Source organism: Mustela putorius, unplaced genomic scaffold (genome assembly GCF_011764305.1).
Source record: "Mustela putorius furo isolate JIRA1106 unplaced genomic scaffold, ASM1176430v1.1 tig00003974_pilon_pilon_pilon, whole genome shotgun sequence".
NCBI classification, from domain to species: domain Eukaryota; kingdom Metazoa; phylum Chordata; class Mammalia; order Carnivora; family Mustelidae; genus Mustela; species Mustela putorius.
In genome coordinates, this window is record NW_025422117.1 from 1439224 (window position 1) to 1444739 (window position 5516).

The following is a 5516-nucleotide window of genomic DNA, read 5'->3' on the forward strand; positions in this document are numbered from 1 at the left end:
GAAAGATTTTATTTATTTGATAGAGAGGAAGAGAGAGAATGCCCACAAGCCAGAGGAGGGGCAGAGAAGCAGATCCCCCTGCTGAGTGCGGAGCCTGAAGCAGGACTCAATCCCAGGACTCTGGGATCATGACCTGAACCTAAGGCAGAGGCCTAACTGCTTAACCGACTGAGCCACCCAGGTGTCCCAGAGAGATGGGGATTAAGAATGACTTTTAAACATGAGATGCTTAGAAAAAGATGACAGGAAAAAAAGCATCCCTATTAGGAAATAGATTTCTCATATTTTACTCGTCCTGAGTGCCTGTTGTTAGGAAAGCACTGCACTGTGAATCAGGAGACCGAGGCTTTGGGGCTGACTAGATGGGTGGACCTTGGTTTTCTCAATTGAGAGCCTGGTCTAAATGATTTTTAAACTTCTTGTCCAGCTCTATAATTTGTGCCGTGATATAGTTCAGAGACTATGGGTGGCCCTAACGGTGGAGTCAGTCAAAGGAACTCCTGGTAACTGCCTGGCACAGGCTAACCTTCAGAGAAGTGGGCTCCCCTCCATCCCATTTGGAATTTTCCATGAGATTAAGCAGAGTTCAATGTATCACTAAAACTACCCTAAGGCTTAGAGGATGGTGTCTCCCTGACTTCTCATCAGTCTCCTCCCCACCCATGTGACCCCACACCATCTCTCCTCCTATACCCCGCAGTCTGAGAATGTGGTGAGTGTGACCTCCTTGCAAAAAGACAAAAAGCTTATGAGCTTCGATGCCCAGGTTTACCACTTACCATCTGTTATGGGCTGAATTGTGTCTGCACCTCCCACCCCATCACCAAATTTATATGTTAAAGTCCTAACCCCAGTACCTCAGAATATAGCCCCGTTTGGGAATAGGGCCATTGTAGATCTAAGTAGAGGTAAGACGAAGTCCTACTGGACTAAGGTGGCACAGAAACCAATATACTCCAGTCATTATAAGTAGGAGAGATTTGGATACATATGGGTTCACGAGGGCAAGGCCATGTGAAGACTGGAGTTGTGTTACCACAAGCCAAGGAACCCACCAGAAACCAGGAGAGAGTCCTGGAATAGATCCTTCACTACTGTTTTCAGAGGGAGGCTGGCCCTGCTCCAACTTCCAGCCTCCAGAACTAGGAGAGAATCAATGCCTGTTGTCCACGCCACTCAGTCTGTAGTACTTTGTGTGAAAGCAATCAGTCTCGGAGGAGGCCATTGGTTTGAGGTGGCTCTAAAGGGTTGGTGGTCTGTGTAAGCAAACTAAACCCTAACCCAGAGTGAACTCTGGGTAGAGGTTAGGAGCAACCAATCACAGACAGCCAAGGGTCCCAAAGAATGCAACCACAGAAGCTATAGCCAATCAAATAATTTCCTGGCTTTGTTTCTCCATTTTCTGTGGAAAAGACTTGCCCCTACCTCCTGTTGGGGGAGGGCTCCTAATCACTTCTGGATTGGGGTTCCCGATTTGAATGGATGTTTACTCAACTCTTAAAAATTTTAAATGCTTCAGTTTATCTTTCAGTTCCTCACGACAGCCATAGCAAACTAATATACCATCTGTGCAGTCTTGGGCAACTCACACACATTCTGTGAGCTCAAGTTTTCTCAGTGGAAATTGAAGACAGGGAAGGTTTTTATTTAAAAAAAAAAATTTTTTTTTTTTAACTCTTCACCCTCCAAGTTTCCCAGTCCCCTTATGCATGAACTTTGCTTTTCAAGTACAATTTTATATTTGCTCGGGTCTTCAGTGAGGACAAACACGTTTCCACTGAGAAGAGGGCGCACCCCTCCATCTTTTCTGCATTTTCTGCTGAGTTCTGACCGGGCCTTTGAACCACCCTGCTCAAGAGGGAATCCATTTCCACAGCATAAATTCAGTAGCTTTTGTGACTGTACAAATATTACTTTATTATAAGATTCTTCTATAACAAAAGCTAGACCAAAGCCTCCATGAAATTATCTTGTTTTGCCTGTTTTTCTCCTTCTACTAGAACACTTTTCAGAAATGAAAAATTCATTAACAGGGAAATTTACATTCGGCAGGCAGCTGTCTGCCATGATTTGTAAGAACATATTTCTTTTCTATGGCTTATGAAATGAATTAAAAGTTTAGAGTTATTCTTTTAGGCTGTGCGTGCGTGCGTGCGTGTGTGTGTGTGTGTGTGTGTGTGTGTGCCTGTGTACTTGGCTTATTAAAAAGTAACTGACTTAGAGCAGCTGAGATGAAATGAGAAGGAGTCATTTTTTCAAAGAAAATATCAGACATTCACCATGGTTAGATGCTTTTTGACAACAGTTATAAAATAATGAGCTTCGTATAAGGCACCAGATTCAGATCAAATCATTTTTGAAGATTTATTTTATTTTTCTATTTTTAATGATTGCCTTCATTTTTGTCAGCTCTTAAAATGAATAAAAATGGTTTCAAATATGATTTATCCATAGTCTCTGTGGTTTATTTAAGCTTTGTTCACCCATGTCTTTGTTATAACTGATAGAGATTCCTAAGTTCCCAATAGTATACCTATAAACATATCATTTAATTAATCTTGAAGAGTCTAAGAAAGAACAGTTCCAGGGTGCCTGGCTGGCTCAAAGGAGTGTGTGGTTCTTGATTTCTGGGCCATGAGTTTGAGCCCCAGGTTAGGTTTAGGTGTAGAGATTACTTAAATAAATACAACTTAATAAAAGAGAACAGTTCCTTTCATTTCTAGATAGTAACATTGCATTATGCATGAGAATATTTTCCATGTGCCAAAGTTAGAAGCACTGATTTAGTTCCCAGAAGGAAGCATATTATAGAAAGTACTTATAATTAGGTTCTTGGATCAGGTGTGTGTATGTGCATAGGTATGAATGTGTTTGCATACAGGTGTGCATGCATATGTGTGGATTAATTTTTTTAAGATTTTATTTACTTATTTGACACAGAGAGATCACAAGTAGGCAGAGAGGCAGACAGAGATAGATAGATAGAGAGAGAGAGAGAGAGAGAAGCAGGCTCCCTGATGAGCAAAGAGCCCGATGCGGGGCTCGATCCCAGGACCCTGAGATCATGACCTGAGCTGAAGGCAAAGGCTTAACCCGCTGAGCCACCCAGGTGCCCCATCCCATATGTGTGAGTTAATTAATAAATCTTGGGATAAAGATTCATGGGGGAGGATTTTTCCGTATCCTAGTGGAATTCCCCCCCCCCCCTTCTTGGTTGTCTGTTGAAATAGAAGCATTATGGGTTACTGATTAAGAAGGTAATGGCTCTCCAAACAAATAAAAAATGACATAAAGGGTTAGACTACTGATTTGCCAGTACAGGAATCTAAAAAGCTGACCGTGGTGTCACTGGATTCTTTTATGGAAATAATAATAATAACAATTGTAGTCTCACTTCGCTGAGTACCTACTATGTGCTAAGTTCTGCTAGGCAATTAATATTTGGTTCCATATTTAACCCTTAGAATTAAACTTTGTGGATATTATCATCTTGATCTGTTGGATGGGGAGGCTGGAGCTAACGAAAGGTAACTGCTTTGTCCAAGGTCATTGAACTAGGAAGCAGCAGGGTCAAGATCAATAAAACCAATCTTGAGTTGTGCCAAAGCCATAGTTTACTAAACTAGCAGAAAAAGTTTCTCTGCATAATGTCATCCTCACAAATCTCATTCTAAATATTTTTTTAAAAGATTTTATTTATCAGAGAGAGAGAGAGAGAGAGAGAGCACAAGCAGGAGAAGGAACAGAGGCAGAGGGAGAAGCAGGCTCCCAACTGAGCAAGGATCCTGAAGCGGGACTTGATCCCATGACCCTGGGATCATGACCTGAGCCAAAGGCAAATGCTTAACCAACTGAGCCATCCAGGCTCCCCTCATTCTAAATTTTTTAACTTAAAATTTAAAAGGATGATTTAAAAAAATAAGTACTGCATATGCATGGTTCAAAATTAAAAATGTATGAAGAGTATAAAACAAAAATAAGTCTCCTTTCCCATCCATTTACACCCAGCTAGATAGACATGGCCTCTCTCTCTCTCTCTCTCTCTCTCTCCTTCCCCCACCCCCCCCAACCAAACAATTCTAGCCACATCTTTATAAACTCTGGTGGATCTCTTAGTATTAAAGTCCTGAAGAGTTTACATTTTCAGCCTGTCCGATTTCTTGCAAACTTGTAAATGATTCTTGCTTAGATTGATCAGAAGTGAGCAGAAAGGGGAGGGATTTCTTTCTTTCCACACATCCATATTTTGAAGGAGGAGTACCTAGATGACCTACCCAAGTGAGTCATTAAATTGTAAGGTACACATAAAAAAAAAAAATTTAAATTGAAAACCTGTTCCCAGGGTGGAGGATAGAAAACAAAACGATAAAATAAGAACTGGAAGGCAGCAAAGAGCTGAGGTGAATATAAAGCTGAGTGATGCAAAATTTGAAATAAAAAAAAAAAATGCGTTTGATGTATAAACACAGCCCTGACTGGCAGCAGACTATCCCAAAATGCAGGCAGGAGGGAAGGGCTGCCTCCTACCGAAATACCAGAAGCCACACAGCACATTCCTAACCCTTTAATTCCTCTGAATAACAATTTACACCACCAAGAAAAGAAAAGCTCTTAGATGTAGAAAGCAAAATCCTTATCAGGACTGATGCCCAGTATTTAGAAAACAATTTGGACCGGTGGGTGGAGGGGGGAATAATCTCTTTTCCCCATGATGTGGCAGCAGAGAATAGATCAAAAAGCATCAGGCAGAGGAGTGCAGCAGGGACTAGAAACGGGGAGAGGATTTTCACATTCAGAGACACGGAGAAAAGAGCAGGCAGCTGACTGACAGGCAGAAGAAAGATGTAAATGATTTTTTCTGTATTAACCTTAGCAACAGCTCTAAAAAATTTACTGCCCCACTGGATTGTTTATTAGGCTTTGAGCCATGTTTTCTTCCTTTGAATGTTGGGACGCCCAGGCTGGCATCCTACCTGCACGGTTTTGCACGCCCGCCCTGTACCATTCACTCACAAACGCCCTGATCTGATTCCATTCACTCCCAGGAACACTCACTGAATCCCTCTTCTGTGCAAGAAGGTGCTAGGTGCTGAAATGCAAAATGGAAGTACGCAGAACATTCTTTTTATTAAGATGCATCCCTCTACTGTAAAACAAGTCCCTTTTTAATAAGGCACTCTCTACTCTCAGATTATTTAGCTCTGTGATACCCAGCCTCTTCTTTACAGGGTTCCAGAACATTTCTTAGAATAGCCTATGATTTTATGGCTTCTGCCAGCCACAAATGGTCTCAATCTGCCCATGAGATATTTCTTCCTGGATTCTGCTCTTCAGTGTCTAGCAAAGACTTTGGCTTTTGTAAATAAGGCAACATTTAATTACAGCTATGCTCATGACATGACATCTTTTTAGCTTTTCTTGGCTTGGTTCTTAGATGTCTGATTACTTGCACCAACTTCTCAGGAATTTTTGAATTATTTTCTAACCCTTGGCTTGCTAACAAACAATGACTTGAC